General features: G+C 38.6%; 1 protein-coding gene across 1 annotated transcript in view; it reads left to right on the top strand.

Moving 5' to 3' along the window:
• The window catches only part of LOC126385712 (butyrophilin-like protein 1), a 20,724-nt gene that overhangs the window by 1,707 nt on the left and 7,976 nt on the right, over positions 1 to 11,041 (top strand). The gene's annotated exons all lie outside the window — the stretch shown is intronic.

Here is an 11,041-nt window from a genome sequence, read left to right as displayed (position 1 = left end):
ATGTTTTTATGTTCCAGGACCAGCGGCCATCAAAGTGTTGGTGTCAGAAGGGAGTGATGTTACATTACCCTGTTCCCTCAGCACCAAGGAGAACATCGAGCAGAAACTCTTTGTCTGGAGGAAACATGATGGTATGACGGGGGTGTTCATGTATGATAAAGGCCTCCATCACAACAACGGTGGTTCAGGTCAAGATGAGCAGTTCAAAGGTCGAGTCTTTCATTTCCAAGATGAGCTGAAACACGGCAACGCCTCCATATTCATCAGAATTGATCACATTGATCTTGTTGGTGGTGAGTACTTTAATGAAACAGTTACAGAGGTAGCCGCTTATTTAATGACTGGATCCTCGTCTCCACCGTGTTGTCTGGCACCTGCAGGTCATAAGCTGCAACACAGAGGACAGGTCACTGCTGCAGTGTGAGGTCACCAAACAAGGCTCAGATGTTTAATTAAGGTTCATGTTGTTTTCTAGTTTCTCTGTTTTTCTCACACTGAAATATGTTCATATACAAGCAGAGAGGGGCTGAACAAAAAAGTCTAATCCTGTAATTATTCTTTATAAGTTATTGTTTATTCTGTGTTCACAGTTTCATCTCTAAGGCCAAACATCAGAATACTTGGTACCACAGATGATGGAGTGCAGCTGCAGTGTGAGGTTCATGGTGCTTCTCCAAAACCTAAAGCAGAGTGGAAGGACAGTGATGGAAACATCCTTCCTGCTGAGGAGACACAGGTCACAGACAGAGGAGGCAGCTATGACATCATCCTCCAAACTACTGTGACAAGGACCGACCTCTATCGCTGTGTGGTCACACAGGAGGAAATCAACCATCAGATTCATGCTGAGGTACATGTGTGTTTCATGTCTTTTCATGATCAAAATGAACTGTTCTGTGTGTTTAGCCGACGATCGATCTGCTGCTCATGATTTGCAGTTTTATTCTGAGGGTTAGATTAGCTTTTTGTGATGTTTTTTCAGGCAGCACTATAAGAGACTGGAGCAAGCGATTTCTTTTTGTAGTTACAACATTTGCAGTTTATTGCAGTTGTAGATTTGTGTTTAGCTTGAAAGTGCATCAAACGTAGAAGTAAAGCCAACTTTAAATGATATATATCAACATATCTGTCCAGTCTTCACAGCTGTGTTTCTTCTCTGATATGAACCATTCTGTTTCATAAAACCTCACTGAGACTACATTGATATATGAGGCCTGTGGTTCTAATAATAAGTAAATAAAATAAATACAGCAAAGTTGTGAATTTTTTTATTACGATATCTGTGAATTATGTTCCTCCAAAGAGAGTTTGGAATCACTTCCATCCACATCATTGTCATTGAAGCAGAAGATACTTTAAATGTTTTGATGATCACATATAGTGGTTTTGTAGAAGGTATGACAGAAAAGAATAATTCAGTAATTCACAAATGTTACAGGGTTAATACAGAGGTGTTTTAGGTCTTACTGTAAATCTCAGGGCTGAACCCTGATGATGAACATGAAATTATATTTTTAGCTCATTTGAATATTATCATTATGATATTTGGGGTCAGCAGCAGCTCAGTCTGTAGGGACTTGGGTTGGTAACCGGAGGGTCACCAGCTCAAGTCCCCATTCAGACCATATATGGAGCATGGATTGGTAGCTGGAGAGGTGCCAGTTCACCTCCTGGGCACTGCCGAGGTGCGTATTTCTGACCTGTGTGTTTATGAAAATCCTTCAGGGATTAATGAAGTATATTATCATCTTCTTCTTCTTCTTCTATTATAAGAAATAAAAGTCTCAATTTGGGGATTTTAGAAACAGTTGGTAAAACTAGTGTTCCTGTGATAAAGCTGTGTTTAGAGCTGAGAGCATGAGTTAAAATATACCTGCGATGATTTGATTTTATTCTAAAAATGACTGATTATAGCTCTCTGCTCCCTGGATGGGCGGAGCCTCAGAGCCTTTAAAGGCAGTCAGCTCACCTGTGGCAGATCCTCTTGAGAACAAAGAGCCAGCTGGCTGCATGCGGATGCCTCATCCCTCCAGTAGTTTGAGCTGTGTATATGAAATGTAAGTTTCCCTTTGTTTAAATGTGTTCATAGCAGCTTTAGTAGTTTATAATTCATTTGCTGTACAGATAACTTTCATTAGTGTGAAGTTTTTCTCTTCATGTTTAGTTTACACTGTTAGTTCAAGTTGGGAAGCTAAATTGCCTTTGTTGGATTATTAAGTTATTGAAATCAGAAACTATGATCTCTAGAATAATATCCTTTGTTATTCCTTTTTTTCTGTCATCAGATAAATCACTCAAACTATCCTAAAACAAAAGACAGGACTGAAACTCCACCTTTGTTCCTTTGTACAAACCATTGAGCTGTATTAAGTCCTGGAATCAGACTATCCTGAAGCAGAAAATCAGTAGCAGTCAGCATCTCCACCTGCTGTTGTGGTTGATGGGCAGCAGCACAAAGTGAAAAGAGCTGGATGAAGGTGAATATAGATCAAACACTCTCAGACAGTCAAATCACAACTGTGTCATCTGTAGTCTTTGGAGTAGATAATAAATGGTAGCAGGGAGCCTGTAGGACAAATGCTGCTCAGGCTAAAAACTATGGAAACTGAAGTGACTTAAATCGGGTAAAAATTCAGCCATGACTGCTCCAAACAGAGTAACTCCTCGTGTTTGTAAGGTCAGTCCAGCAGTAACTTCCTGCACCAACTCAAATCTCGCGAGACGTGAGATTTCAGAGCCAGACGTTCACTCTCTGAGTGAGTGTTTTGACTTGCCGCAACAAACATGTCCAAATTTTTACCCAATTTTGACCAACTGGATCTGAATGAGCCATTNTATTTAATATAGCGCGTGCTCACGGGCTGCAGGAAGGTCAGCCCTAGCTTCGTACTGGAGACATGTCACATATTGAACATCCTATCACTCATTTAGACAAAAGGAGATCAGAAAATAGGGCCCAGGTTGAAAAAAACATTAGTTCCCCTTTAACTTATGAGAGAGAGACGGCTCCAGAAATGTGGGCACCTGATGAAATATGTTGACTGAAGTGTGTGCTCACTGAGAGGAAAAAGTGTTCCATGTTCTTCAAATTTTGTCTTCCATTCAAATAAAGTAAATCATTTCAGAGGCAAGTCCTACATCAGTGATTTATTTATCCAGTTTGCAACACACTGATCGTGCAGATGAACAGTGGAGACGTGCAATATGTTGCATGAAGGGTTAAAAAAAATCTCTGTAGATGTTGTGATTGTTTTTTTTTCCAGCGTTAAACTGAGTCAGTTGGAGTCCATTGTGTCTGATGTGCTGCCGTCCTCAGCAGAAGAGGAAGCTTTGAGTCCTACAGGTGAGTGTTTGATGCTGAAAACATGCTTTTGGTGAAATACTTGAGACGTGTGTTTCTCAGGCGAGAAAATGGGCCTGCGAGGGTCTTTTTTTTTTTTTTTTTTTTAGGAACACAACTGTATCTGATCCAAATGTTCCTCTGGTCTTTGCTTTTTTCTATTTAAATATTGAATACTCGTCTTCAGTCGACTGTTATCTGACAAGTGAAACTTATTCTTTGGTTAAACTGTCCGTCACACTGAATATGCAGCAGGGCCCGTGGATTGTTTTATTTCAATGATTTACAATCCAGAACAGGTTGAAATAAAAAATACTTAAGTGTCCCTGGACCCCAGTTTGATGACTTCAGCTTCAGGCTACACTGCTGCTGACGCTGGTGGTTGTTTTGTTAAAGTTAAAGATTTAATTAAAAGCTGTTTTCCTCTATAGCTGACCTCTGATCAGTGATATGTAGAAGTTGATCAGAAGTGAGGTTTGTTTTAGCTGTAATTTTCAACAATGTGGCGCCCTCTGCTGACCAACTTATCTTTACTATGTTAAAACTTTTAAACCTGTTACACAGGATTTATACTTCTGCGTCAATTCGACCTACGCCGTTGCCTGACGTGCACCTCCCCAGAAATGTAACTAGACGTTGTGGTGATGCAGAGATGAAACCATTTCCCTCAGTGGAAATGAAGCTTTTTATTTACTTTAATTTCAGAGGTAACAATAAATTGTGAAGACAAAGCCTCCACAAAAATAGCATTTTAGGCCACGTGTGTGATTTATCCTGACTTCATTTGAGCAGAGGAAATCTCCACTCATCGCTAGGCTGATTTATACAATGTAAAATGCCATAGGCTGGCGCTAATAACGTTAGCATGTTGTATTTGTTTGGAAAACGTGTTTAGTGTCAGACAGTTGTTTTGTCAGTGAACCTTGTGAGTTGTAATGGAGCCAATTTTTGTAACGTTACCTTTGTTAAATGTTGCTGTTGTCCCTGGCTTCATATGAGTAGAGGAAAAGTCTGTTAGCCACTAGGCTACTTAAATCAATGTAAAATGCCAAAGGCTTGTGCTAATAACGTTAGCATGTTGTATTTGTGGGGAAAATGTGTCCAGATAAAGACAAGTGTTTGTCTGTGAATGCTGTGAGTTATAGTGAAGCTGATTTGTGTACTTGTGTTTGAGATTGTCTCTATTAAGCCATGTTTAATGTGTGTAAAGTGTGTTTAAATTTACAGCACTTCACAGAAACCCCACTGCCGACTAGTGTTCTGGAGGTGTAACTGCAGAGTGACACAGACACACCACTGTACAAGTATAAATGCTCACAATGGCGTAGGGCACATGCGTAGGCTAGGGTGTGGGGTCTGCATAGAGCTGATGCACAAGAATAAATCCCACTTTAGTGGCTCAGAGCAGAGATTCACACCTGGTTCACACACCCAAGTGCATAGGCTTTGTTTCAACATTAGTTTGACACATGAAATGGAGGGTTTTAGGTCCTCCACAGAAAAATTTGAGCATCAGACACTTAATTTTCTGCACTCTGAATTTTCCTGCACCAGTTTATGATATAAATGTTTTATTACAGTAAGTCCTGTTACTTTCATGTTTTTATTGTGGGTCACAAATGCACATTGAAATCTACACACAGACACATTTTCCCATCATACACTGAGTTCCTGAAAGTGTACTGTATGACACATATCTCAAGTTCTAACTTCTGTTCAAACAGTGACAGATTTTTGGGGATCATGTTCAGGTCTCGGGTCATCTGTGAACAGTAATATCTGATTTATTTCAGTCTCACTGGAGAGAAGTGAGGCCAGTGTTTCAGTGATTCAGCTCAAAGCATTTTGTCTCTGGAGGCACAAACCACGGTAGCTTATAGATATCTGGGGAATTTGTAAGCAGATAATGTCACAGCTGATATTTAGATACGCTTAAAAAAAAAAAAAGCAAAATGAACATTCAGTGCAGACAGACAGACACTGGAGCTCAGCTACTTTTGACAAGCTGTTATTAATCCCTGACTATCCAAAGGGTGGAGGAGTTAACAGCAGATGAATGCAAAATTATAAAAAATCCCCTATGAATTCTCCTCATGTCTCTAATGTCCTCTTTCTCATTTTAAACTTCTGGCTTGTTACTGTATGTAGATTTTTTTTTTGAAGGTTTTTTTTTTATACATGATGAGAAACCTTATCTTCTGTTTCTGTGTGAGCTTTTAACAGTATAATGTTTTATAGTGTAAGAAAATAAGCTTTATTTTATTTCCCTGAGTGGGTGTCTGTTTCTCAGTGTTTTAATTACCAGTTGACCTCATTTTGTGCTCCTGTGATTGGATAATTTACCCAGTATCCATTATGTGACACTGTTGTGATGCTTCTCCATAGCCCTACATTATAAAATTTATAAAGTTTTATTACACAAATAAACCAGAGGTTAATTACATGCACAAAGTCCTTCTTAGCAACAGGAGCTCAAACACAGTGACGGGACAGGAAGCAGCACTGAAAAATAAAACTGAGAGTCATGATATCACAGAAGGTGTTAAAAAGAAGAAACAAACATTTTAAAGACACAATAATCATTAAGTTTGGAACTAATCTACTGCTGCTAATAATGATATCTGACCTAACAATGATTAACTGAGTAAAAACACGCTCTTATTCTGAAGGTGTGACACCTGAGGCCAGGTGAGATGATAACGAAAGATAATTTAAACTCGGTGCAACGTTGATTAAAAACACATCTGACTTTTATGACAATAATGACTCCAAAGATCAACTCAGCAGCTATGAAGCTTCAGCTGCAGCTCCTGAGTTTCTGCCTTCTGTGTTTGACTGGAAAATCACTTTGGGATAAAAACGGAAATTACTGTCATAATTATGAATGTGAATATTCAAAGCACCTGTGAGAAACTTTGCACAACTCTTGAATCAGCAATCAGTCCGCATCTATCTACAGTATAAAGGACGCCACCTCTGTGTTGATGTGTGCAGGCATGTATCAAAGAGAAAGGGGCATGTAAGGAGAGGAGGAGGTCATTATTCAGCATTTCCTACTCTGAAAAATATGACTTGAATAAGACTAGAGGTCAAAACCTTTATGGCTGTAGCGGTCCAACCAAAGAGAATAAAACAAATATCTGAACTAGTGCCATTTAAAAAGAAACCGTTATGAGTTTGGATGACATCCTTCATTGGTTCTTCTGTGACTATAGAATGCAGCATTAAAAGCTGGAGGCGCTTACTGTAGGTGTTACATGTCAACAGTTGATGGTCACGGAAAAACCCTACAAGAGAATAAAATGAATGCTTTTTCTTTTTTTCCACAGTTTTTTAACAGAGCATCTCAAAAAAAGTTTGGTAAATGTGGTGAAATCATCTTTGGAGAAAAGAATAAAATTCATGTGATTTGCATGTTTGCCTTTTTTGGCACGTACTATAACTACTGTAAAATTTAAATTAATAGCCCGGGCTATTATTTGCTTAACTGAAATCAGCAAGCCTATATTTGGGACAGGCCTTTAATTCATTTTACACAAAACTGTTGCTCAGCAAAGATGGGACATACAATCACATTGTTTATCTAAACCACTTTCAATCAAATTTGGTTTCAGATAATATATTAATCACAAATCATATATTTGAGCTCCGACAGACAGTGCATCAGAAAGGGAGAGAGTTACAGCACTCAAGGATAATGATCACTCGGCATACGGACACAACATCACTTTATCCTGTTAAAACAATCCTCACAACTTGGATTCATTTTTATAAAAAACCCTTTTGATTCTTTTCATCAAAGGACCCTTGCTGACTAAAGGAATATGAATAACTTACAGGGTAATCGAGGAATGGACGCATGATTTGAGGTAGCCAACAACCTGGTTTTATACATCTGAAGAAAGTCTATTAACAAAAATATATATATACTGCTTTGCGACCAGATCAGGCCCCTAATTGAGATAGGCCTTTATTTGTCAAAATGTGTTGCCACACCGGGCTAGTTAAAGGGACTGGGTGTTTAATTGGGACAAGACTGTTTATTGCAGTTTTGCGGTAGGCTACGTTAAGTATCAACTGGCACAGGCATATAGTACAAATCACTGCAAGGTTGAACTGGCTCATATTGATAACTGTATGCTGTATTTGTCGACTCTTGTGTGATCATTGATAGACAGAATATATTCTTTATATACTTTGACATTTGAACTTTCAGTTTCGGCCTGTGTGTGAACTGTGTGAGATATTGTAACTTCTGCATGGACAAATGTGTTGACGCAAACTTAAATTTCCTTCGTGGCATTGGCATATTTGCTTACAGAAAACACTAGTTGTGTTTTTAGAAAAGCGTTATTCAGATTCTTGTAATGTAGTCTTCAAGTCTCTGAATTCTACCAGAGAGATGAACATTTAAAGGATTTCCCCCCGATTTGTGCTGAGGGTTGAATAATTTGCCCATAAATCTGTATGTATGTCGCAGAAGTGGCCTTAAAGAAATTGTCACTTAGTTGGCCTACCATGCAGCATATTCACATTTTAACTTGTAACCAACAAAACAAGCATGCTGACATAGCTACTCTGCTGCCTGCTACTGATGATATTGTTTGCATGTTTTATCATGTTGTGTGTGTGTAAAGTTTAATACCAGAGGACCCCAATGGAAATAAGCCTGCAGGCTTTATTGTGTCTATTGTGTGTTGCATGTTTTTAATCATCAAATACAATCAGTTAATCAGTGGTCAAACACGACAGTCCAAAATCTGCAGAAATGTTCAGTGAGGTTAAAAACGGTGAAGGTGAAACACGTCACATTTCAAACACAAGGGCAATTCAAAGTGCTTCACAGAGCAATGAAATATAAAAGATAATAAAGGATACAGAAAAGAGTGAAAAGAAAAAAAGATGAAAGGCAAAATTTATCACTAAATTATTTACAGTTTTACAAAAAGTCACCATTAAAAATAGCAAACGTGCAGACAAGAGATGAAAAGACAAAAAGATGATTTAAATTTGAATTCAAAAATAAACGTGCAGTCATCACAAGGTGGAGTAGGCAGTGTAGAAAGGAATGTTTTCAGCTTTGACTTAAGTGTTCAGAGTTGGGGCTGTCTAACATCATCTGGGAGGTTATTCCAGGTTTGTGCTGCATGATGACAAAACACTGCTTCACCATGTTTTGTCCTGACTCTCAGGACGGTCCGTCGGCTGGCCCCAGATGTCCACAGGGTCCTAGAGGGTTCATATGTCTCAAGCATGTCAGAGATGTATTTGTGTGCTCAGCCACAGAGTGATTTATATACAAGCAGCAAGATTTTGAGTCAGTCAGTTCTCTGAGTGACAGGTGTAAGGATTTTAGAGCTGGAGTAATGTGGTCATGTTTCCTAGTTTTTTCAGGACCCTAGCAGCAGCATTCTGAATTATCTGATATAATGAAATATAATATAACATACACTCTGCGTGCAGTGTGTTTCTGCACTTGTATATTCAGGTTGTTGCTTTAACTCGTCATCCTTCTGTAGTTTCTTAATTCAAATATTATCTAAGAGGGTGTGATGGAGGATGTTTGTTCTCCTTTTTATTGGTGTCAGGTCAACGCTATCACCTGCTATGTTTTCATATGTAGTCAATGAGCTCTTTCACTTTTATCCATTTAGTATTTGAAGTTGTTTTTGCTGTTTCACTCAAAGCTACCATTTAAAAAAAGACACTAAAACCACCAGTGACAGCCGTACTATCATCAGTGTTTAGCCTGTTTTTCCATCAAGTGCTTAATAATTTGTTTCTTTCAATCTCTTCTGTGAAACATCCATTAAATTGAGAAGTTAAATAGATTAATAAAAGTTTATTGAGAGTGAACATTTGCATGACAAAGACAAGGATGGACGGTGGCAGCAGTGATGCAGCATACATGGCTACATGATGACTGATACTTTGTGTTGCTGAATCCAAAATAGGACTGGGCAACATCAATATTATATTGATATCAGGATATGAGATATCATCTTATAGATGTTGGATATCATATAGTAAGTGCTGTCTTTTGCTGGTTTTAAGGCTGCATTACAGTAAAGTGATGTGATTTTCTAAACTCACCAGACTTTTCTCGCTGTTCTGTTTTTTGCCTTTATCCCCTCCGTCATTATATCCACGTTACTGGATGATTATTCATCAAAAATCTCATTGTGAAAGCACCAATAGTTCACCCTAAAATATTGCCACAGTATTGATATCGAGACATCTGGTCAAAGATAGTGATATTTGAATTTCTCTGTGTCGCCAGCCCAAATCCAATATCATGAAATCAAAGTGTATTTTTAATCCAAGGACTTTTTTATTTCAACCCCTGACAAGAGACATGCTGATCTCAGTGTTGCACTATAAGTCTTTCCTGTGTCAGCTTGCAGTGTTGGGGAAGCGACTTTAATAGCTTTGCAAGCAGCCAATTAATTCACACTGGAAGAAGTTCGACTCCAGCAGAGCTACTCTCAGGAGAAATCTACTGTGGTTTAAAGCAACTAAAAAAGGCAACTGAAACTACTTGGTTACTGTACATGACATTAAAACAAAATATAATACAAAGAAGAAACATGCCAGCATGAAATCCCACTTAATTTAGTTTATTGTAAAAACAAGTGCCCACTTGTTCACAGGTCATATGTGAACCAAAACCAATAACATACCAACTTTATTCATGGGGAAGAGCAAAGAATGCCAGCTTTGTTTTGTATACAGTGTCCATCAGCCAGAAAGTCAAAATGGGGTTTAATCACAGTAGAGAAGCAATGACACAATAAAAAAATAAAAAGCTTTCCTTTTATGGCCCAGAACTGTTTGTAGTTTCAGTAGTTTTGAATCACTGTGCAAATATGCTGCTGCAAAATGTTGTTAAACTACTTGTTTGATTACATGTAGTTCACTACTCCCAGTACAGGAAAGCTGCATTGCCACAGGTAATTAGCAGAATTAGTACAACTCAAAAANCATCAGCCAGAAAGTCAAAAGGGGGTTTAATCACAGTAGAGAAGCAATGACACAATAAAAAAAATAAAAAGCTTTCCTTTTATGGCCCAGAACTGTTTGTAGTTTCAGTAGTTTTTTCACTGTGCAAATATGCTGCTGCAAAATGTTGTTAAACTACTTGTCTGATTACATGTAGTTCACTACTCCCAGTACAGGAAAGCTGCATTGCCACAGGTAATTAGCAGAATTAGTACAACTCAAAAACAAAGCACAGGGAGACAAACTGTGTGGTCTCTGCCACACAAAGCACAGGGAGACAAACTGTGTGGTCTCTGCCACACTTAGCTCTGGTAGAAGAGGAATAAGACCACTAACTAAACTGCCTGTAAACTGGTGTTTACAGCACCACCAACCTGAGCCTTTGTGCAGAGGTTTTACACAACAAAAGAGAAATGTGGGTTTTTGGACAGCAGAGGGCGCCACATTATTTAAAACAGAGGCTGAAACAAAGCAGAGGGCGCCACATTATTTAAAACAGAGGCTGAAACAAACCTCTCTGGGGTCCGTTTCACAAAGCAGGTTTAGTGAAAACTCAGAGTCTGTTAACCCTGAAATGAGGGACACTCTGAGTTTTCCGTTTCAAAAAGGGAGGTAACTCAAACCAGAGAAAGAGGGGTAACTCTAGCCTGTTTCAGAGAGAGAGGTAACTTAAGCTCTCGGTCAGTTACCATAGTAACAGAC

Source organism: Epinephelus moara, chromosome 24 (assembly GCF_006386435.1).
Source record: "Epinephelus moara isolate mb chromosome 24, YSFRI_EMoa_1.0, whole genome shotgun sequence".
NCBI lineage: Eukaryota > Metazoa > Chordata > Actinopteri > Perciformes > Serranidae > Epinephelus > Epinephelus moara.
Note: the sequence above shows the minus strand (reverse complement) of the source record. Positions and strands in the feature narration are given on the sequence as shown.